Source organism: Pelophylax lessonae (assembly GCF_965119305.1).
Source record: "Pelophylax lessonae genome assembly, chromosome: 1".
NCBI lineage: Eukaryota > Metazoa > Chordata > Amphibia > Anura > Ranidae > Pelophylax > Pelophylax lessonae.
The window spans coordinates 428,761,469-428,786,865 of NC_138768.1; the positions used below are offsets into that span (position 1 = coordinate 428,761,469).

The 25,397-nt window shown below is 44.9% G+C and overlaps 1 protein-coding gene across 2 annotated transcripts in view; it reads left to right on the forward strand.

Annotated features, from left to right (window-relative positions):
- The first annotated feature begins 13,393 nt into the window (after positions 1 to 13,393).
- Positions 13,394 to 25,397, forward strand: part of TMOD1 (tropomodulin 1) — a 112,464-nt gene continuing 100,460 nt past the window's right edge. Inside the window, exon 1 of one of the 2 annotated variants that reach the window (XM_082269494.1) lies at positions 13,394 to 13,562. The gene's annotated coding sequence lies outside the window, so the exon portion shown is untranslated. The remainder of the gene's footprint in view (positions 13,563 to 25,397) is intronic. The other variant, XM_082269493.1, reaches the window with a different exon arrangement.

Here is a 25,397-nt window from a genome sequence, read left to right on the forward strand (position 1 = left end):
TGCTCGGGACAAATCCAAAAGTGACCTCTGTCTTTCACGAAAATGCTGAGATAGTTCTTCCCACCTTCAGAACTGATGAGAATTCTTCAATCCATCCTCTAGACGTGGGCAACACTCTAAGTCAATATTTGGAGGCCACATCCTCCTTCCGCCAATCGGATTTCCTTTTCGTTCTGCTACATGGCAAAAAGAAGGGAATGCGTGCATCTTCCAGAGCAGTGGCTGCGTGGATCGTTCAGGCTATCCAATGGGCGTATAGAGCAAAGGGCTTGGCTCCTCCAGAGGCGATCACAGCTCACTCTACTAGAAGCGTCGCTACGTCCTGGGCAGCTTCCAAGCACGTCGCACCTGACGTGATCTGCAAGGCAGCATCTTGGTCATCTGTTAATACCTTTCTTTCCCATTATTGTTTTGAGCCTGCTGCTTTATCTTCCGTTAATTTTGGCGTTCAAGTCTTGTCAGTTGACAGTGCCAATTAAAGTTTCTTTGTTCAGCATCTTCCCACCCGGGAGTGTATTGCGAGTTATTTCCCAAACGTATGCTGCCATGGAGTCTGTCAGGAAAACGGAAAATTGATATCAAATACTTACCGTAATTTTCCTTTCCTGATGGACTCCATGGCAGCAGGAGTCCCCTCCCGATTCCTGAGTAGGCTAGTTACAGAACACTGATGCTGAAAGGGAGCAAAGATTTATGGGAGTGGGGTCCTATGAGGTAGGAGAGGAGGCGGGGCCTACCCAAACGTATGCTGCCATGGAGTCCATCAGGAAAGGAAAATTACGGTAAGTATTTGATATCAATTTTCCGTTATTTCGCTTCTTTTTTTTTTCTTTTTTATCACAAGCTGAGCAATGACTTTCAACAAAGGGAGAGTTGGGTTTTTTATAGTGCATCTATAGCTAAAGCTTTCTGTGTCATTTCCAAGAGTGGGGAAGTTACATTCACTTTCTGTCTGGTAACAAGGATGTCCCAAGAAAAAGGAAGTGAGAGGAAGTCTCTTTAACAGAAACACGGGCAGCATTTTTTATTTAACGACTTCAGCCCCGGAAGGTTTTACCCCCTTAATGTCCAGGCCATTTTTTGCGATATGGCACTGCGTTACTTTAACGGACAATTGCGCGGTCATGCGACGCTGTACCCAAATAAAATTAATGTCCTTTTTCCCCACAAATAGAGTTTTTTTTTGGTGGTATTTGATCACCTCTGCGGTTTTTATTTTTTGCGCTATAAACAAAGGAAAAAAAAATGACAATTTAAAAAAAAAAAAATTTTTTTTTTACTTTCTGCTATTAAACATTCCCAATATTTAAAAAATACAATTTCTTTATTAGTTTAGGCCAATTTGTATTCTGCTACATATTTTTGGTAAAAAAAATCCTGAAAAGCTTATATTGATTGGTTTGCGCAAAAGTTGTAGCGTTTACAAACTATGGGATAGATTTATGGACTTTTTTTATTAGTAATGGCTGCGATCAGCAATTTTGCGACATTGTGGCGGACAAATCTGACACTAAGTGACACTTTTTGGGGATCAGTGACACCAATACAGTGATCAGTGCTAAACCATATGCACGGTTACTGTATAAATGACTGGCAGGAAAGGGGTTAACATCAGGGGCGATCAAAGGGTTAAGTGTGCTCCTAGGGAGTGCTTTCTAACATGTGGGGGGAGTGGACTGACAGCAGGAAGAGAGAGATCGGCGTTCCTGATTGCTAGGAACACACAATCTCTCCCTTCCTGTCAGACAGAACAGCCGTCTGCCTTGTTTACATAGGCAGACGGCTGTTCTGTCAGTCTCCTTGACAATCGTGGGAAGCTGGTGGCGATCGTGGCCGCCAGTCCTGCGGACTGGCTCCCAGAGTGTCTAATCAGAGCGGAAGCCCGGCTCCTGCAGCGCGCGCCTGCCCCCTAGAGCCTCAAAGCAAAATTACATACATGTATGTGATTTTGCGCTCAAGGCCACCCTGCTGTAGTATATGTACAGTGAGCGGTCCTTAGATGGTTAAACTATTAAGGTCAGCCCTATAGCAGTTTTACTGCTACAGGGTGGCAGCTGTGCCCCAGATCACATATATATATATATATATATATATATATATGATCCGACTCTTTCCGGGTAGGGGGCTCGCTTCCGCTTTGATTACACAGAGCAGAAGCCGATCGGCGGGTGCACGGTACCCGATGTCTGCTGGCACCCACCGATCGTCAGACAAAGACACAGAACTGCAATCTGCCTATGTAATCAAAGCAGATCACCGTTCTGACAGGAGAGAAGGGATATGGAATTTGTGTTCCTGCAAAGCAAGGAATAAATTCCATCTCTGACCCTAAGAAAAAAGTCCCTCACACAGTATAGTAATGCACTGGCCAGGCACACAATTAACCCTTTGAACACCCCTGATGTTGACCCCTTCCCAACTAGTGTCGTTAGTACAGTGACAGTGCATATTTTTTAGCACTGATCACTGTATTGGTGTCACTGGTCCCCAAAAAGTGTCAGTGTCAGAATATCTGCTACAGTATCGCAGTCCCGCTTTAAGTCACTGATTGCTGCCATTGCTAGTAAAAAAAAAAAAAATAAACATCCCATAGTTTGTAGATGCTATAACTTTTGGACAAATCAATCAATATACGCCTATTGGGATTTTTTTAACAAAAATATGTAGCAGAATACATATTGGCCTAAATTTATGAAGACATTTTTTTTATTCTTTTTATTTTTTATTGGATGTGTTTTATAGCAGAAAGTAAAAAATATTGGTAGGTGAATGCTGCAACCTCTGTTAGTTTTTATTTATTGTTTTAGGTTTCCCTATTTTAGATTTTTCCTCACTTCTGTCTGGTGAAAGGTTAGCTCCACAACAGAAAGTGAGAGAAAATCTCTTTAAGGGAGCCTGAATAGCAGTAAAGCCTGACAGGGGTTCTAACCCTTCCCCATTCCATTCAAATCATAAAAAAAAAAAGTTTTGCGTATAGATACAGTTTTATTTACATGTAAGAAAACTATTTGTAGATCTTACAAAGTGCACAGAAAACACACATTTTGCTACGTATTACAGAAAAGCGCTACAAACGCGCATCACACTTGTGGTGTGATTAATTGTTAATGGCACCCAAGCGCCGGTAGCAGGCGTGCTTTTGCTGCACAATTTGCTGCATTGCAAACATGCTAAAAACGTGTTGTGAAAAAACATGCCAAGCTTTGCTCCAAAAGTTTTGGAACTTCTTTGGGGCGTTTGTCACGCATAGGGCAGCCCATTAAAGTGAATGGGCTGCCCTATGTGCCACGGGCAGAAACGCTCCATAATGTGCTCCATATTGTACGCAAATAAAATTGATGTCCTTTTTTTCCCACAAATAGAGCTTTCTTTTGGTGGTATTTTGCGATTTTTATTTTTTGCGTTATAAACATAGAAAAAGCAACAATTCTGAAAAAAAAAACAATATTTTTTACTTTCTGCTATGAGCCCCGGTTCACACTACTGCGTGTGCGGGGTTCGCATGTAATGTCGGAGCGCACTGCTCCGACATGACATGCGATCAGCAGTGCGGTGCGAGTTTAGCCATACAGTTTGTATGGCTAAATTCGCATCGCACCCGCAGCAAACACGCACAGGAGGCATTTTTGCTGCCGCATCAGGATCGGATCGCACAGCGGTTCACACTTGTGCGATCCGATCCTGTGCGAACTGCACGATCGCACTGCGATATGCGATCAAACTGGGGGTGTCGTTAAGATTACATTGACACCCCCAGCGGATCGCATATGGCAGTGTGAACTGCCGGGGGTGCGTGTGCGATGCGGGAACAGGCTGCGAATTCGCAGCCTTCCCGCATCGCATCAGGGTGAACCGAGCCTAAAAGATTCCCGATAAAAATAAAAAAAAAATTAAAAATCTAATTTTTTCAGCATTTTAGGCCAATTTGTTTTCTGCTACATATTTTGGTAAATAAAATCCCAATAAGTGTATATTGATTGGTTTGCGCAAAAGCTATCGCGTCTACAAACTAGGGGACAGATTTATGTCATTTTTATTTATTTATTTTTATTAGTAATGACAGCGATCAGAGTTTTTTTGCGGGACTGCGACATTGCGGCGGACAGATCGGACTCCTAACTGACATTTTTGACACTTTTGGGGGGACCAGTGACATTACTACAGTAATCAGTGCTAAAAATATGCACTGTTACTATAATAATAACACTGGCAGGGAAGGGGTTAACCCAGGGGAGATCAAAGAGTTAAATGTGGGAGTGCTTTCTAACTGTAGGGGGGGGGGGGTGCTTGTACTGTAAGAAAACAGAGATTTGTGTCCCTGCTTAGCAGAAACACAAGATCTCTGTCTTCTTCTGTCACGGAACGGCGATCTGCCTTGTTTACCTAGGCAGACCGCCATTCTGTCTGCCTCAGGAACGATTGGCAGGGATGGGGTTAACACCAGGGGCGATCAAAGGGTGCCTAGGGGGTGCTTTCTAACTGTGTGGTGGTTGTATTCACTGGATGAACACAGAGACCTGTGTTCCAAAATAGGAGGAACACAGGATCCCTATGTTCATCACTGACAGACCGTTCTGTCTCCATGGGGAGCGAGCGCAAGTGCTCGGCGAAAATCGCGTCTGCTGGACCCGCTGATTGTCTCCCCTTCTAGCCAATTGGTGTGTACGTGCGCCCCCCCCCCAACTGCTACAGGAAACGACGTACATGTACCTCGTTTCGCGTAATAGAGCTGACCTGCCGCAGCATAACTACGGCGACTGGTCGGCAAGTGGTTAAGGTGGAAGTAAACTTCCATCACTGATTTTTACTTATAGGAATGCCTATGATAAGGCTTACCTATAGGCAGGGCTGCTGTTAGAAATCATACAGCCTACCTGTCAGGGGCCCCCTCTCTCCAGTCAAAGGTCACAGAGGACATAGATTTATCAGTCCCTTTCTTTGTAGCATCAGCAGCACAGATGAATGAATAGGAAATGCTCTAAGGCTTCCTGTTCATTCACAAACTGAAGCATAGTAAATATCGTTTACTATGATTCAGTGATGAATGGACACAGCAGGGATTGTTACCAATCGCTCGCTGTGTTTATTCAGGAAAGGAAGGGGCCAGTACACATTTAAAGATCCCTTCACCCACTCTCTATCCTGAAACATCTCCCTTTGTGCCCGCAGTAGCTGCTGGCTGGAGAGAAGCAGAGGGAAGCCAGAAGTGCTGCGGGGGGAAAGTGGCAAACGGTAGGCCCGGACAGTAGATGGAAGTGGCGCATGTGCTAGGATCAATCCCCCTGCTATGCAGCCGGAGGGAGAAAGAGGAAGAGAAGCTGGCAGCACTGCAGGGGAAGACAGAAGAGGTTTTGTGGCTGCAATAGGACAGCCGGCTGTCCTGCTCAGTTGGTGTCCGGGCCCCCCCTTTTGAACTGATGGTGCCCAGGCCCAGTACAGGAGGGCTGGCTGTACTGCCTTATCAGCGGCCCTGCCTATAGGTAGTGTAAATATCTCCTAAATATGCACAGTTTAGGAGATATTTACTGTGCATGCAACCAGTAACATCACAGGTGCATGCGCTCTGAAGGAATGGCCGCCCTTGCCATTACTTCAGAGCCCTGTGTGTAAACCGTGGCTCTCGTGCACATGTGTGGAAGTGATGTCATCGCAGCTCCAGCCAGTCACAGAGCCAGAGTCTGCAAACCCGGAAGCAAGACGGGTGAAGATGGAAGCGGCCTCCAGCGATGAAAGCACATTTGAATGGTCTGCAAATCACATCAGAACAAAGATAACAGTATTGAATGCTCTAATATTAAAAAACTGCCACACCAAATCACATAGTACTGTGGTAAATTACTTTTTGGTGTAAGCAAACGCACTGTGTTTTCGATCTGCATTTCTCTGACTATTCTACACAGGGGGTGGCCCCCCTCAGGTCAGGCCCCTAGACACGATCCCCTGTACTCACGATACTGTTTTTCGAGGGTCTCCAGTGTCCCTACCCTTTCAGTCAGTTCTCCTTTCCTCTGGTCCCCAGACTGACCGCCTGTGACCACGTGCCACACTAAAGAGGAGGAGGCAGCCGCCACCCTCCCTCCGGGACTCTGCTCACCAGCCAAAGACCCTGCAGCACATGTGCTCCTGGCTTTTATACAGTATCCCATAATGCACCAAGACAGCCGATCTCTGCCAATCACTGGGACTATATAAAAGCCTGTGTACCCAATGGTCAGGTTTCCTCCCACTGTCCAACATGCCTCCCTATTGGACTAGTGTGAAACACTATCTAGACCCAATGAATCACACATTGAGCACACTGAGCAGACCTAACTCACAGATCCTGCTCTCTGGTAGGCAGAATGCAATATACTGTAGATTTGCCTGCTGCTCCTCTGATAGGCAGACAGAGTCAGTGTCAGTACTAACTGTCGCATCTGTGCAACTGTCGCATCTGTGCAAGCTGGAGGCAAGACTTTTGTCGAACAAAATTAGCAAAGAAAAATGTAGCATCTGTGTCAATGTTCCTCCTCTTATTTAAACTAAGCAGCGCATCTTACCCCTTATACACAACACCAAGTTATGTCCTGATTTATGATTTGAACAGAAAGTATTATTGCTAGCAAAGCCAAATCAGGTGATTTCAGAGCACCAGATTCTATTTCTCCACCTGGAGTGTTTATTTTCTGTACACTGTGAATAATACCATAGCTGTACATGTTGGATTCTACTCAGAGATGTATAGTAACAAACTACTTCACTACTGTACTTAAGTACCGAAAGGCGGTATCTGTACTTTCCTAGAGTAGAATTTTTTTTCTCCTACTTCCACTTTTACTTCACTACATTTTTTCGATGATATCAATACTTCTTCTCCGATATTTTTTTTTTTTTTTGTGCTGCATAGTTACTCGTTACAATTATAAAAATGACCACTGCCAGAACAGTCAGTGGTGTTTTTAATTTTTGTGCTGCCCTAGGCCTGACTAAATATGTGCTCCCCCTAATTTAAATATGACCCACCCCTTCCTGTAAAGGCCACACCCCTTCCTTTCCATAAGTTCAGCCTCATTAGTGCCCATCAGTGCAGCATATACAGTGCGGCCTCATCAGTGGCCATCAGTACAGCATCATCAGTAGTCACCAGTGCATCATATCAGTGCCCATTAGTGCATCATATCAGTGCCCATCAGTGCGTGTAGCTTATCAGTGCCCATCAGGGCAGCATATCAGTGCAGCCTTATTAGTGCAGCCTCATTAGTGCCCATCAGTGCAGTTTATCAGAAACCACCATTGGCTGCACAAAACCTAAATTCACCACTGGGCCTGCGGTGTCCTCACCGGCTGGTATTATCATACCAGGAGGTAGCAGTGTGACCGCTTTATGGGGGTGCCAGACTGATTTGCCTCCTGGACCCTTCCCTCCGGCCCAATTTGCCCCATAATACTGACACTATAGTAAAAGTGTAGCGCAAGCCGGCGGTGACCCTTTTCGCGCAGGAGCTGGGAGGAGGCTGTTTTTTTTTTGTTTTTTTTTGTGCGGGGTGCAGTTTTTTTGCTGCCCCCCTGCAAAGTGCTGCCCTAGGCCTGGGCCTTGTTGGCCTAGGCCAAGATACAGCATTGAGAACAGTAGATGCAGGTTTCATGAAGTTCAAAAAAATGTGTATAATGTCATGTGTAAATCAGCGCATACGAAAATAAATCCTACTGTATGTATAAATAAAATGGTCTACATATTTGTTGTTAAGGGGAAAGAGAACCTCCCCCAACCAAGGAGAGTCACAAGCATACATAGACCTTTTTTCTGGTAAGAGGCTAATTTTGCTTTTTTCACTGGAAGTTGAGAGCACAGGTTTTGCAGTTTTGTTTCACTGGAAGAGTCTGTTTGGATATTATTTTGCACTTACCTTCATCCACCGGGTAAGGGGGAAATCCACAAGGTGGTGGGAGTCTGCACCTATTATTTGGAATAGCACCTGTTTGATTCCTGCACCTTTGAAAATATATTCATCTTGTTTTGTCACATATATATATATATATATACAGTAAAACCTTGGTTTGAGAGTAACTTGGTTTAAGAGCGCTTTGCAAGACAAGCAAAATTTTCAAATAAATTTTGACTTGATATACAAGCGATGTCTTGATATACAAGTAGCCTCAAGTCACAGCTGAGTATAAAAGAGAAGAGAGGCGCCTCTAAGTGTAGCAATATGGTTAAATTTAATGAAGGTACAACATTTAGCAACTCACATGGTTGATGATTGGAACAGGCACATCTAAGTATGCAGGCATCTGGGGGAAAGCTGTCCACATAGACCATCCTCCGCACCGACATCTACGTCATCCTTTCCATGCTGCCCCTCGCTTTCAGATCGCTTTACTGCAGGGTGGTCTTCCCGGTCAGGATTACAGACTGGCAGCTGGCGGTGCAGAAGATGGTCTATGTGGACAGCTTTACCCCGGATGCCGGCATACTTAGATGTGCCTGTTTTATTCATCAACCATGTGAGTTGCTAAATGTTGGACCTTCATTAAATGGAACCATATTGCTACACTTAGAGGCGTCTCTCTTCACTTTGATACTCTGTAGCTCCTGCTGGATTTTGCTTCTAATCCCCTTATGGAATCGGCTATTTGTGGATGGACATTTTATGCAACCTATCGCAATGCTATAATCTTTATATAGACTATAAACTGAAGGACTTCTGAATAAATGGTTGTGGAACGAATCATCGGAGTTTCCATCATTTCTTATGGGGAAATTCGCTTTGATATAAGAGTGCTTTGGATTACAAGCATGGTTCTGGAACGAATTATGCTCGCAATCCAAGGTTTTACTGTATATATATTTGAAGATTCACAATATTTTGGACTTTTTATTGACTTTGATTTCATACACTCTTCCTTTATTTCATTATTGGAATATATTGTTGTATATCACATTGGCTTATATATGATTTTGCGCACCAATAAGCTGTGGAGAAAAAAAAAACATGCAGGGAAGAGAAGGGGGGATGCCTTAAAGGGGAAAGGGAGGGACATATAAGTTACAGCCAAAGGAATTGTGATTGTCCTTTAGGTTAATCATTTAAAATAATAAAAAAACAATATGATGTTCAAACTTTTGACTTCTTTCTTTAATAACTACATAATACAGTACTTGTACTTTTACTTTCAGTACTTGAGTAGCAAATTTTTTTAAAAAACTACTGGTACTTTTACTTTCAGTACTTGAAAGTTGAATACTTTAGTACTTCTACTCAAGTCACGTTTTGATCGAGCACTTCCACTTCATCTCAAGTATGGGTTTCGAGTACTTTATACAAGTGCGATTCTACTTTCAAAAATGAAAGAATATATATAACAAAATTGCGTGTACACACATAACACAGATTGCACCACCCAAAACAGAAGCTAACTCCATATATCTAGCTGAAACTCACAAAAGCACTAGCCGGAGTGGAAAAGCATTGCATTTCACTCTGCAGACCTGTGTGTAGAAGGCCTAAAGCTGGCCATACACAATACAATCAGATTATACAATTATACATAGGTGTCCACAGGGGTCTGCCAGGTGTGCCTGGGTACACCCCAACCACTACGTGTGATGCCAATTCTGCCTACTGCCCGGGGGTCCTTTACCCCAAGCTGTTGCAGGGGATGTTTCAGGATGGAGAATGGGGGAAGGGGCTAGTAAATATGTAATTGACCAACGCTTCCTTTTCTAAATAAACACCTTGAACACTCTCACTCACTGTGTTCATTCATAACTGAAGCATAGTAAACCTTGTTTACTATGCTACACTTTGTGAATGATCAAGAAGCTGCTCAGCACAGTGCACTTCCTATTCATTCACTGTCCAGTGCAGCTGAGGCTGCAGAGAAAGACAAGTGTCTTTGGGGTGCACTCCCTAATTCAATAGGCTGCATATTCCTATTATACGAGAGATATGGGGTCTTTCCCAGCAATGTAAAAGTGATCAGGTAGCTAGAAAGCTGCCTGGATCACTTTTGTAAGAAAGCGAATCACAAAGCTAATCATAAACTAATCTGAGTAAAAAAAAAACAACACCAGGATCATGTTTGCAGCTGCAGTCATGATCCTGGAATAAACACTCGCTGACTCGTCTATATCTTTGTTGGTCAGTGAGCTGTAATAAAGCTAGTTCACATTTACCAAAAAGTCTGCCTATGAAGGTAAGGGTCGTCTGTAGATAAAAACAAACTGTGCAGCCATTTCCATATCTCCTGAAGCCTGGCTGAAAAACTCCTAGAGATGGCATCATCTTGTCCTGCCATGTTGGTAGGACATTGGTCAGACACTCCCAGCCATTACTGTTCTGTTACCAATTAACCACTTGCCGACCAGCCGCCGTAGTTTTACTGCGGCAGGTCGGCTCTGTTACGTGAAATGACATACATGTACGGTGCTTCGTGTAGCAGCTAGTGTGGGCACGCACCGATATGCTAGAGTGGGAGCCAATCAGTGGGTCCGGCAGCTGTCATGTCCGCCGGGCACCTGCGATCGCTCCCCATGGAGACAGAATGCCGGTCTGCTGATGTTCCTCTTAGTTACGAACACAGGTCTCTGTATTCATGCAGCAAACCCATCCCCCACAGTTAGAAAGCACCCCCTAGGGACACACTTAACCCTTTGTTTGCCCCTGGTGTTAACTCCTTCCCTGCCAGTGTCATTAGTACAGTAACAGTGCATATTTTTAGCACTGATTACTGTAGTAATGTCACTGGTCCCCCCAAAAGTGTAAAAAATGTCAGTTAGGGGTCCGATCTGTCCGCCACAATGTTGCAGTCTCGCTAAAAATCGCTGATCGCCGCCATTGCTAGTAAAAAAATAAATAAATAAACAAATAAAAATGACATAAATCTTTCCCCTAGTTTGTAGACCCGATAACTTTTGTGCCAAAAACCAATCAATATACACTTATTGGTATTTTTTTTTCTGAACACCCAATGCGATCCGATTCTGGTGCGGACCAAAAAAAGGGTCCTGCACGACTTTGGTCCAAATGCGATGCAAATTCAGCCATAACAATCTTAATGGCTGAATTCACAACGCATAGACATTGCATGTGATTTGCAGAGCAGTACGCTGTGAATCACATGCGATGTCTGACATTGCATATGTGTGAACCGGAACTAAAACCTTCCGGTCCTTAAAGCGGAGTTCCACCCAGTGAACGTTTTTTTTAATAAAAATACCCCCAGGACAGTCAGGGCTAGGGCATTCCACAATGGATAGCCTCTGATCTGTCCCGGTTTGCACTTACCTGCAAGAAGAAATACTTACCTTGAAAATGTATTGTCCAGCGCTGCCATCTCAGGTGTGGGCAGCTTGAAGCCAGCGCGATCCTCTTCTGCGTCCTCTTCCATCCTCTTCGGTCCCACGATGCACTGCACCGGCCCCGCCGTCACTTCCGGTATGCCCAGAAGCTGTTTAGCAAGGTATGACGGCACCTGCACCGGAACTGACGTCGGGGCCGGTGCAGGCGCATTGATTCCTGGGAGCGATGACGTTCAGCTCCCAGGAATCATTGCAAGCCAGGAAGTGACGAATCGCCGTGGCCGCCGAGGGGAGGAAGAGGAAGTAAGGTGAGTATATTTTCTTCTAAACCAGGTAAGTAAAAAAAAAAAAAAATTGCGATTATCCTTTTGTTTTTCAGGTGACCCGGAGCAAGAAGATGGAGGTAAGTATAATTTTAGGGTGGAACTCCGCTTTAAGTGGTTAAACTAGAACTGAATGTAACCCCTTTTTTTTCATTTTGGATAGGATAAGGGATGGGTGTGACCTCTTTTTTTGCCATCTGCATCCCATTGGGAGAATTTCCCTTGACTTCCTGATTTGTAGTCATACATTTTATTCTGGTACAGTGTCACATGACCGCACAGTTGCCGATTAAAATAACGCAGTGCCGTATCGCTACAACTACAGCGCAGACCTAAATTGCCGGGAGGGCGTCCATTTACGTCCTCCCGTGCATTAACTGCCTGCATGCTCCCTGCAGGGCGTGCGCGGCTCGCTCTGTGAACAGCAAATCCATGAGATCTCGGCCCCTTACTATGTGATCAGCTGTCAGCCAATGACAGCTAATCACGTGATGTAAACAGCAGCCAGCGATCAGCTTTTTTTTTTTCTCCTCACCCTGTCAGCGGTCATTGCTCCCAAAGAGGAAGAGCAACTGTGCCCACCAGTGCCACCTACCAGTGCCCACCAGCACCACCCACCAGTGTAGGTCAGTGCCACCTACCAGTGCCCACCAGTGCCACCTATCAGTACCCAGTGCCACCTATCATTGCCAAACAGTGCCCCATCATCAGTGCTGCCTATCAAGTGTCACTTACCAGTGCCTATCATTGTCCATCAGTGCCACCTATTAGTGCCCATCAGTGCCCATGAGTGCCACTTATCAGTGTCAGATATCATTGGCACCTATTAGTGCCCTTCAGTGCCACCTACCAGTGCCCTTCAGTGCCGTCCATCAGTGCCAAACCAGTGCTGTCGTATCAGTGCTCATCAGTGCCACCTTATCAGTGCCCATCAGTGTCCCCTATCAGTGCTCATCAGTGCAGTCTATCATTGCCCATCAGTGTCACCTATCATTGCTCATCAGTGCAGCCTATCAGTGCTCATCAGTGCAGCCTATCAGTGCTCATCAGTGCACTCTATCAGTTCCCATCAGTGTCGCCTATCAGTGCTCATCAGTGCAGTCTATCAGTTCACTCTATCAGTTCCCATCAGTGTCGCCTATCAGTGCCCATCAGTGCAGTCTATCAGTTCCCATCAGTGCAGTCTATCAGTTCCCATCAGTGCAGTCTATCAGTGCCCATCAGTGCAGTCTATCAGTGCCCATCAGTGCCGCCTCATCAGCGCACATCAATGAAGGAGAAAAATTACCTGTTTGCAAAGTTTTTAATAAACGGATATGTTTTTTTTTTTTTCACGTTTGGTCTTTTTTTGTTTGTTCAGCAAAAAATAAAAACCCCAGTAGTGATTAAATACCATCAAAAAAGGCTCTGTTTGTTTGAGAAAAATGATAAAAATGTCATTTGGGTACAGTGTTGCATGAGCGCGCAATTGTCATTCAAAGTGTGACAGCTCTGAAAGGTGAGAATTGGCCTGGGCAAGCAGGGGGGTGAAAGTGCCCAATAGGCAAGTGGTTAAGGGGGGGGGGGGGATAAATCTTCCGGAGCTGAAGTGGTTAAAGTACTAAAAAAAATAGATAAATATAAAGACATGATTATTATTCTTACAGAATAAAAGCCTGCAGTAACTGTGAACAGCCTCCTCATAGGAACAAAGAACGTAGTAAATCACCTGATATGGCGCCCCCTAGCGGTGCGTCGTGTAGAAGCTCAGCCTTCCATCCCTGATAATAAGGCACAATACACGGAGCCCCAGGCGGTGACGTCAGTTGAGTGACAGCTCGCAGTGGCCGCAGATGCCTGGCGGAGGGTTCAGCTGCTGAGTTCCTCTAACAATACTTGTCCGGGCAGCTGCTGCACACATCTCCTCCACAAGGATAACTTCATCCTGCTCATCTCCTGCCTTCACTGCCTCAGCCAGGGTAAGGATATACATTATTTTATGTACAATTGCTGCTATTTTACTTCAACTGCCTTGTGGGTTTCATGCTGAGCCAGGACCATATCTGGTCAAAATATTCAGTTGTCACCAAAGGGTGGGGGGGACTCCTCTATAAATAGCAGAAGACAGTGATCCGCTCACATCGGGACAATACATGTTTGTCTTAGTATGGAGTGCCTGGGATGCTCAGCTACACTGAACCTGCCCAAAGCTGGCATCTTATACTTTCCTATCACTTCTCATCATTATGGCATAAGAAATAAACAAGAACTGGAGAAAAAAAAAAGTCAGCAGCTACAAATACTGTAGCTGCTGACATTTAACCACGTCTGGACCGGAAGATTTTTCTCCCTTAATGACCAGTCCATTTTTTGCGATACAGCATTGCGATACTTTAACAGACAATTGCGCGGTCGTGCAACGCTGTACCCAAATACAATTTTTCCCACAAATAGAGCTTTCTTTTGGTGTTATTTAATCACCTCTGCGCTTTTTTTTTTTTTTGTGCTATAAACAAAAAAAAAAAACAATTCTGAAAAAAAAAACAATATTTTTTACTTTCTGTTATATAATATTCCCAATAAAAAAAAAAAAATCAAAATTTTTCATCATTTTAGGCCAATTTGTATTCTGCTGCATATTTTTGGTAAAAAAAAAAATCTCAATAAGTGTATATTGATTGGTTTGCGCAAAAGTTATCGCATCTACAAACTAGGTTAAAGATTTATGTCATTTTTGTTAAATTTTTTTTATGGCAGGAATCAGCGATTTTTAGCGGGACTGCGACATTGCGGCGGACAGATCGGACCCCTAACTGACATTTTTGACACTTTTGGGGGACCAGTGAAATCACTACAGTAATCAGTGCTAAAAATATGCACTGTTACTGTAATAATGACACTGGCAGGGAAGGGGTTAACACTAGGGTTCGATCATAGGGTTAAATGTGTGCCTAGGGGAGTGTTTTCTAACTGTGAGGGGGATGGGCTTATGGAACCAACACAGGGACCTGTGTTCCTAAATAGGAGGAACACAGGAGCAGCTGTGTTGAATGCTGACAGAACAACGGTCTGCCGTGTTTATAACAGCAGACAGCCATTCTGTCTTCCCGGGGAGTGACCACAGGTGTTCAGGGGCAATTGCAGCCGCCGGCCCTGCAAATCAACTTCCCCTCTCACGAATCGCCATGCGCGCGCGCCCCCACGATCGCTCCCGAGGAGTGATGTATGGGTATGAGCTACCTTGCCGCAGTATATCTGCGGTGGGTGGTCGGCACAAGGTTAAGGGTTCCACCGTGTTAAAAAGGTTGAGAAGGGTTGGTCTAAAATGTAAAAAGTGTAAATGTTACTTATCAGTGGGAAACCTGAGCTTGGCATAAAGCACACACCTACCTTGAAATTAACTTTATATCAGAAAGGGGGGCTGTACATCTGTGGTTGCCCCATCACACCAGAAGTCTCCCCATTACATCATAGCGCCCCCTTTACATCAGAGTCCCCCCTGTACATCAGAGTTCCCCCTTCACCTTAGAGCTCCCCCTGTACATCTGCCATGGTGTAGGCTAGGTAGCTGCCATTACTGTAGCAACAAATTAAGCCATGCGTCCCGGCCTTAGAGTGTCTTTGGGTGTTATAATGCTAGCCGACTGGCACCATGCCAACTCATGATGCTGATCCAGGGCAAACTGGGTCCTGTCTTATGCCCAGTACACACGATCCGAAAATCGGACGACTCTCCGTCCGTTTTTGTTTGGTTGCTAGGAACTCTCAATAATATTCGCAATTGGGAGAGGTTACTTACGATACGAATTTTCTCGGACGATGATTCAAAAGCTTTCGGTATGCGTAACCACGCTGTAGCGTGTGAGGGGAAAATGATGTCTACTGCTCATGCGCTGTCTACTGCTCACCATTTTTTCGGACGAACAACATACTGATAATACGATTATCGTACGATGTGTTATAATACGATCAAAATTTTTATGCTTGCACGACCGGATAATATCGGGCGAACTGTCGTGATCGCCTCTCGTAAACTGTGTACTAACGATCAGATTATCGTCCGATCATTTCACAAGCGTTAATTTTCGTCCGATTTTCGGATCGTGTGTACGGGCCATTAGCGTCACTCCAGGAAACCCAGATGGCACCCTGATTAAGAAACACTGCTGTACCTGACATCATCTTCAGATTGAAGCTCATTCCTTTGATCTGGAGGTTAATGAAAGTAGTAGATACAACATGTTACTTTGTATCTCTGTAATTCACATCAAATGTTGATAAACACTGTGTCAGATGGCCTTTTTGTCAGCAGTAGCTGCTAGAGCTGCTGTGTGTACACAGCAACCCCTGGATTCATTTTACTAGCTAGGAACTACTGACAAGTAGGAGGAGGGGATGCAGCAGTGGGACAGAAGGACTGTGCATACTACATACATCCTGTGTAATTTTTTCTGGGCATGTGTAGCACGCCCAGTGTCCTAAACTACTTCATGTGTTAAAGAGGTTGTAAACCCATATATATATATATATATATATATATATATATATATATATATATATATATTTTTTGTAACCTGAAAGAGAAAGACATAATGAGCTAGTATGCATTTTGAGGCCCCTTACACAGCTTTAGGCCTGGTGGTCCCCGGGCTCGCCCACTTGCTGACCCACTGAATCCTTCAGTGCACCCACTTTTCTTTTAACACTCTTACAACTTAAAGCGAAGCTCCAGGCTCCCCCCCAAAAATGTAAAGTCAGCAGCTTCAAATACTGTAGCTGCTGACTTTAAATTTAAAGCGGAGTTCCACCCAAAGGTGGAACTTTCGCTCTTTTGTTCCTGTTTTTGACAGGTACCCTTCCCCACTTCCGGGATACGGCGCCGCAGCACCGTCCCTCAGAAGCTCCGCCCCCTCCTCCCTGTAATGCGCAGCGCTCTTCGTGCATGCGCAGTAGGGACCCGCCCGTGAAGCCGTAAGGCTTCACTGCCTGGTTCCTTTACCGGCAGGAACTGAGTGCAGGAACAGCAGAGGGGACCTCAGGTGACAACCCAGGAGCTTTTTTTATCCTGCAAACCCTGACTGGACCCTGTGGATCGAGGCTATCCAGGAGAGGGAATTCCCGAGTACTGTGGTACTACAAAGCTCAGCAGTGTCTATTTTGGCCCTGGTGGCCATATAAGCGTATACAGGTCTTAATACCATAAGGTATATAAGACCCACATCATCTGGTGAGTGTGTTCTTCTATTATCCCCCACGTTGACACCATAAAGTACCAGCACTGGATCATTGGAGGATTCACAGAGAACCTGCACTTTTTCCTTTTTTTTATTGGCACTCAGGATTTACCTGCATATTTTCACCTGAGTCACTTATGAACTATTATTTATGGACTTTTTTACCTACACATTTGCACTTGAGTCACTTATGAATTATTATATACATTTTTATTGAAAACATACAAATTTTTCTGCTTGATTGATATATATATATATTTGTTTACCTGATTGATATAATCACTTTATAGCACCTTCCTCACTTTTATAATATTGCATTTATTATGTCTAAATATTTATTCCTTATAGTGTGTTATTTACTTCAAGTATTATTCTAAGATCATTTGTTATTCACACTGTGTTATACACATATATATACATCCTTGCACATTACTCAATTAACCACTTAGGCTCGGTTCACATTTATGCGATGCGGGAAGGCTGCGAATTCGCAGCCTGTTCCCGCATCGCACACGCACCCCCGGCAGTTCACACTGCCATATGCGATACGCTGGGGGTGTCAATGTAATCTTAAGCCCCAGGCCTATTTCGGACACTTTTTGTTTACAAGTTAAAATCAGTATTTTTACCTAGAAAACTGCTTAGAACCCCCAAACATTATATATATATATTTTTTTTTAGCAAAGACTCTGGAGAATAAAATGTCGGTCATTGCAATATTTTTTGTCACGCGGTATTTGCGCAGCGGTCTTTAAAACGCCTTTTTTTTTTTGGGAAAAATTACGAAAAATCACATTTCACTACATTTAAAAAATACTAAACAGTAAAGTTAGCCCATTTTTTTTTTGTATATTGTGAAAGATGATGTCACGCCGATTAAATAGATACCCAACATGTTACGGTTTAAAATTGTGTACACCCGTGAAATGGCGACAAACTACGGTCAATAGAAATCTCAATAGGCGACGCTTTAAAATTTTTTAACGGTTACCAGTTTAGAGTTAGAGTGTAGCTCTTTTTTTTTTTAAATTATTGCTCACGCTCTGGTGATCGCGGCGATACCTCACATGTGTGGTTTGAACAGCGATTTCATTCGCGGCTCGACTTCCGTATACGTCTTCTTTCACGCGCGAGCTAACGGTGACGGGGCAGCTAAAATTTTTTTTATTATTGCTGTCACAAGCAATGTAAACATCCCCTGTGACACCAATATGCAGTGACAGGTACTCTTTATGGAGGGATCGAGGGTCTAAAAGACCCTAGACCCCTTCACTACACTTCCATGTATTCAAAACGCCACAAACGGCATTTTTGAATACAGTTGTTTTTTAAATCTGCCACCTTTTGCAGCACAGTAACCCGGAAGTGACGTCATGGACGCCGCCTCCGGGTTACGTCATTGGAGACCCGATCGAAGCCGATTCCGGCTTAGATCGGGACTCCATCCAGCCGGCGGAGGCGCCGGCTGGGTGCTCGGGTCTCCCGGTGGGACAGGAGGCCCAGGCAAAGTCACGGAAGGCGGCAGGAGGGGGGGGACGTCCCCTCCCGCTCATCCGGGTAACGATCGAGCGGCTCCCGAGCTGCATCGGCCGTTACCGATGGAAAGCCGACTGTCAGCTCTAAACCACTCTAGCTAGAGGCATCATCCCGGTATAACCCCGCAAAGTTAGCCGACGTACCCCTACGTCACTTTGTGGTAAGTGGTTAAGATAACCGCACCAAGCACTTTATGAAGGTTTAATGTGTCATATATATTTAAGGCCTACCAACCTAAAAAATCTTTTCTAAAACCTTTTGTATTGACAAGCTATTGTCCAGCATTGGTTCACTTGAATCAAGCGCTATAGCTGGCCCCAATTTATTGTGGCCTTACTCCCACACAGACATGTAAACAAGGCAGATTGCCGTTCTGTCAGTAGGGAAGGCATTGATCTTGTGTTTCTGCAAAGAAGGGACATGGATCCATGTCTTCCCCTAGAAAAAAGCACCTCCCCCACAGTAAGAAAACACAAGTTAGGCACACAGTTATCCCTTTGATCGCCCCTGATGTTAACCCCTTCCCAGCCAGTGTCTTTAGTACAGTGACAGTGCATATTTTTAGCATTGATCACTGTATTGGTGTCACTGGTTCCCAAAAAAGTGTCAGGTGTCTGATTTGTCTGCCACAATATTGCAGTCCCACTTTAAAGAGGAAGTAAACCCTTCTCTGACACTTGTACCTATAGGTAAGCCTATGATAAGGCTTTAGGTACTGAAAATATCTCCTAAACTTGCACCGTTTAGGAGATATTTACCTTACATGTAGCCAGTGACGTCACTGGCGCATGCGCTCTGAAGGAACGGCCGCTGGTGCAGTTCCTTCAGAGTCCCGTGCCGTGACCGTCGGCTCCCGCGCGCGTGCGCGGGAGTGACGTTATCACGGCTCCGGCCAATCAGATGGCCGGATGCCGCGATCCCGAAAGACGGGCGACTGGATATGTCGCCCGTCATACAGGTAAGCGGATGGCACGGCGGGGGCTCGTTCTAAGGTATTTCATAATGAGCTAGTATGCGGTGCATACTAGCTTATTATGTGTTTGTCTTACAGGTTGCAAAAAGAAGAAAATTTTTTTTCTCAGGTTTACAACCTCTTTAAGTCTCTGACCGCTGCCATTACTAGTAAAAAAATGAAAAATAAATAAAAATTCCATAAATATATCCCATAGTTTGGAGACGCCATAACTTTTGCAGAAACCATTCAATATACGTTTTGTGTGATTTTTTTTTCTTACCAAAAATATGTAGCAGAATACATATTGGCCTTAATTGATGAAGCAATTTGATTTTTTATATTTTATTATTTGATGTGTTTTATAGCAGAAAGTAAAAAATATATATATTTTTTTCTTTCAAAGTTGTCGCTCTTTTTTTGTTTATAAAAACCCCAGAGGTGATCAAATACCACCAAAATAAAGTTCTATTTGTCGGGAAAAAAAGGACATACATTTTATTTGGATCCAGTGTCGCACGATGGCGCAATTGTCAGTTAAAGTAATGCAGTACCGTATTGCAAAAAAATCAGCCTGATCATGAAGGGGGGTAAATCTTCCAGGGCGGAAGCGGTTAATATAATAATACATTTTTGGGTTTGGATACACTTGACTTACTTACATTGATCTCATGCTGCCAATAAGTGTTTACTGAGGCTGACCAGAAAACTGATGCTTGCTTGCTCATTGGCGAACATTGGTAAATCTGTCAGTGCTCAGGATGTAGTTTAGTAACGATTGTCAATGAAATACCTAAACTGTTCTAAATAATTCCAAGTAAAAGGACTGTATACAAATTGGTTTTGAAAAGCAGATATTGAGTATCAAATATTTTTATTTGTTCTATTCATCTGTTACAATGTATAGAACTGCTGTGCTCACAAACAGTTTTTAATACTTTATATTTTTTCAGCCTAAAGCCGAACTGCTGGCAAGCATTTGCAAACAGTTAAGATTTCTGTATGTGAATCTGCCAACAGATTCGTTATTATACAGCCATTTTTGTGCTCCAAATACCTCTGCCAGACAATACTGCCAGGTAGCCTGGATCAGGGCACACTCCAGGCAGTGATTGGGCTATTAAAGCGTTTGTGAAGGCAAAATGTATTTATTACTACAGGTTTACAGTTTACACAGCACTTTATCTGCTGTACATTCACATCAGTCCCTGTCAAGGAGCTCAGCTTACAATACAAGGTCCCCATCACACATACTAGGGCTAATTAGACAGGACGGCACTTTATCCCATATGCCATGTTGTATGTACCCTATTTTGCAACACTTTATTCCATATGCCATGCAGTATGTTCCCTATTCTGTGATGCCTCGTGTTGTATGCCATGCTATATGTTCCTAATTCATGGTGTCACTACGTTAGGTTAGGGAGAAAATTGCTTTAAAGCAAGTGTACTTTTAAACAATGTTCACTTATCCTTTTACTTGTGCCCCCTGGTTAAGTGGCCTTACACCCGAGGCAGGCAACCTTTTAGAGGCTGAGATGTACCTGGACAACATGGAGGAAATCAAAGATCCCCGGGGAGTTGCTGGGGGGGGGCATCCTTTAATATAACTATTAGGGGCCCAGTAAAAACACAGCATGGTGTCCTGTGCCCCCCCCCCACAGTAGTTTCTCTCCCTCCTCTCTCACTGTAGGGATCTTTGCCCCCCCCCCCCCCACTATATGGTCCTCTGCCTCCCAAAGCACTGTCATCTGTCCCTCTCCCCGCAGTAGGGTCCTCTGCCCCTCCTACTATTGAAGTGTCCTGTGCCCCCCCCCCCAAAAGCAGTGTCTTCTGTCCCCCTTCACATCATCCCCTCAACTGTAGTGTCCTTTGCCCCCCCCCCCCCCAAAGCCGGGTCCTCTGTCTCCTTTAAATCACAACCCCCCCCCCCTACTGTAGGGTCATCTGCACCCCATAGCAGTGTCCTGTGCCCCCTCAAAGCAGTGTCCTCTGTCTCCTTCACACACCCCCACTGTAGTCTCCTCTGCCCCCCCCCTATCAATATCCTCTGTCCCCTTCACACCCTCCCCTCACTGTAGTGTCCTCTGCCCCCTCCTCAAAGCAATTTCCTTTTTCCCCTTCACACCCTCCCCCAATGTAGTGTCCTCTGCCCCCATCCCCCCAAAGCAATGTCCTCTGCCGTCTTCATCCCCTGCCCCCACTGTAGTGTCTTCTGCCCCCCCCCCCCCATGCAGTGTACTCTGTCCCCTTCCCCCCCAACTCTGATGTCCTCCCCCCACCCTCCCAATGCGATGGATGTCCTCCGTCCCCTACACACACCTCTCCCCCCACTGTAGTGTACTCTACCCCCCCCCCCATGCAATGTCCTTTTTCCCCTTCACACCCCCCAATGCAGTGTCCTCTGTCCCCTTTACACCCCCCCTAGTGTCCATGTTCTCCTGGCTGTCCCAAAGGACCCAGGACAGAGAGAGACAGCAGGGTACTGGGTGTAGGAACACGGACTGTGTTCCAGCACCTGGCACTGAAAGAAATGTGGTACTGTCAGGAAAAGTGATTTCTACCTGACATTAGAACTACAGTCCTGGACCAACATGCTGAGAAGAGAGTCAACAGCATGTGATCAGGTAAGGATCAACTGACCACCGATGAAAGTGGGGTGTGGGGGTTATGTGTTACTGTCACTGACTACCAGTGAAAGCGGTAGGCCTCATTCCCGTCGAGGTGTCCCTCCTAATTATTTTCAGATATTGGCAACTATTCCAACATCTTTGCAGAGTGGTACGTTTTTGGCGGTTGTTCCTGAGACTATTTGTAAGAGATAAATGGAGCTAATGTAGAATATGTCTATAATGTATTATGAGTATTAGCTTGACTTCAGAGATACTTTCCAGCCAAGCACAAACATTTTGTTTTTAATGGAACCTTGTCAAGACAGAAATATAGCAGCTGCCATGGTTAACTTATTTTGAAGGTATATGCTTTAGGGCTGTTATCTTGATCCCTTCCTCACTCCTTATGCCCATGTGGATCACCTGATCCTACAGTGTCACTGAGGTGTCACTTTGTCACTACTCCCACATTCCTAGGAGGGTTCTGCAACATGTGTAAGAAGATGTTGACGCCCTACTGAAAAGCAGCCCTTTGAAAATTGGATTTTTGACTTACCGTAAAATCCATTTCTCTGATGTTCATTGACGGACACAGTTCCTGATTCTTCTTAACCATTGAGTTATACTGCCCCCTACAGGAGTAGGACACTAGGCAGGAAAAAGCTTGACTACGCCTATGGGCAGTCCCAGGGGATATACACCCACTCTCAGCTATAGGCACTCAGTTTTGTTACAAGCAGTGTCAGAAGAAAGCCAACTTCACAGAGGAGTTGGTGCTGTGTCTGTCAATGAACATCAGAGAAATAGATTTTATGGTAAGGCTCCATGTACACAGGACGTTAGAAAAAACGTGCTGCAAAGCCAGTTCTGACGCCGGGAAAAAGCAGCTGTTAAACGTGCTTTCAGTAGCTTTTTCCATTGGCGTTATTGCACGTTTGGCCACGTTGCTTTTAGCAGCGTTTTTTCTGCCTCCATTCAAAATCAATGGTTCCCTATGGGAGCCCATTGATTTGAATGGAAGTCGCACCGCAAGTCGGATCAGGATGATGGGCTGGGCTGCATGCTCGGATAAGGGTCTGGTATGGATTTTGGGGGGGATCCCACGCCTTTATTTCGGTGTCGGGCTACCCTCAAATTCCATACCAGACCCGAAGGGCCTGGCTTGGAACATGGGGGGGACCCCCACGCAGGTTTTTTCCCATTTTTGGCGTGGAGTTCCCCCTCAAGATTCTCACAGTGCAAGTCGCGCCGCAAGTCGTATCATCCTGATCCGACTTGCGGTGCGACTTCCATACAAATCAGTAGGCTCCCATACGGAACCATTGATTTTGAATGGAAGAAAAAAAACTTGTAACGTGACTGAACGTACGTTCACGTTTGGTCACATTTGGCCGCGTTTCTGCGTTTGAAACGCCGGGAAACACACGTTCGAACGCAAATAATTGCGTTCCAAAAAACGTCCCTGAACTCAACTGCCTGCAAATGACTGTAAACGACCCTGTGTACATGGGCAAATAAGATAACATGCAGGTGGGTTCAGGGGCTTCTGAAAAACGCCCAACTGCTCCTAAACGGCCATTTACAACGTCCCGTGTACATGGGTCAAAAATCCCATTTTCTCTTTTGTTCATTGATGGACACAGCTCCTGATTCTTCTTAAAGCGGGTTTTCCGCCGCCCCCCCCCCCCCACAAAAATTAAAAGTCAGCAGCTACACATACTGTAGCTGCTGACTTTTAATATTAGGACACTTACCTTCCTGGAGTCAAGCGATGTCGGCACCGCAGCTGATGTTTCCATCAGTTGTCGGATGCTGCCGCCGCTAAAGGAACCCAGCAGTGAAGCCTTGCGAAGTGCGCTGCGCTCCTACTGGCCTAGAAGCAGAGGGAGGAGGAGGGGGCCTAACTTCTAATATACCTCGCTGTGGTGAGGTCTGATGAAAGTGGGGACAGGGTACCTGTCAGGTACCCGCTCCCCCCTGGAAGGTGCCAAATGTGGCACCGGAGGGGGGGAGACAGATAAGCGGAAGTTCCACTTTTGAGTGGAACTCCGCTTTAACCATTGGGATGTCCCAAAGCAGTGTTAAACATGAGGGGTGGGAACACAGCAGAAAAAAAATTCCCAAGGCTAACCATAGCCAACCAGGTAACATGGAACTCAATCAAAACAACTGGAGCTCACCTGAAAAAAAACAATACACCCTCAAAGAGGATCAGGTCCTCTAAACAGCAGCCTGCAAAAAACTTGCGGCCAAAAGAAGCATCCGCAAATGCCAACACATCCACCTTTTAAAACTTGCAAGGTGGCCGCCTTGCAAACCTGCATTACTGATGCCTGGTGACGGAAGGCCCAGGAGGCACAAAGCGCCCGAGTAGAGTGCGCCTTAACAGGGAAAGGAGTGACTGGGCAGAACCCCCCTGGGACTGCCCATAGGTGTAGTCAAGCTTTTTCCTGCCTAGTGTCCTACTCCTGTAGCGGGCAGTATAACCCAATGGTTAAGAAGAATCAGGAGCTGTGTCCATCAATGAATGAAAGAGAAATTTAGATGAGGGTATTAAAAATCCAGAAGAAGGTAAACTGATTGGCTTTTGTTTCTATTGTACCAGTAATAGCACTAACCGTGATCTCTTTGGCCATTTAACCACTTCTGGACCGGAAGATTTGCCCCCTTAATGACCAGGCCATTTTTTGGGACTTGGCACTGCGTTACTTTAACTGACGATTGCAAAGTCGTTCAACGCTGTACCCAAATAAAATTGATGTCCTTTTTTTCTCACAAATAGAGCTTTCTTTTGGAGGTATTTGATCACCTGTGTGATTTTTTTTTTTTTTTTGCACTATAAACAAAAAAGTGCAACAGTTTTGAAAAAATAACTTTTTCATCATTTTAGGCCAATTTATATTCTGCCACATATTCTTGGTAAAAAAAAAATCACAATAAGAGTATATTGATTGGTTTGCGCCACTACAAACTAGAGGAAAGATTTATGTCATTTTTGTTTATTTATTTATTTTTTTACTAGTAATGGCAGCGATGTGCGATTTTTAGCGGGACTGCGACATTGCGGCGGACAGATCGGACACCTAACTGACTTTTTTGACACTTTTGGGGGGACCAGTGACATTACTACAGTAATCAGTGCTAAAAATATGCGCTGTTACTGTAATAATGACACGGGCAGGAAAGGGGTTAACCCAGGGGCGATCAAAGGGTTAAATGTATGCCTAAGGGGTGTTTTCTAACTGTGAGGGGGGGTTTGTGGAATCAACACAGAGACCTGTGAACTTAAGTAGGAGGAACACAAGAGCTCTGTGCTAATTCCTGAGAGAACAACGGTCTGCTGTGTTTATAACAGCAGACCACCGTTCTCTCTCTACGGGGAGCAATTGCGGGTGCCCAGCTGCAATCGCGGCCGCCAGCCCCCATGCATAAGCTGGCAAATGGGGGTGTGGATCGCTCCCACTAATCGCCGTACAGGTA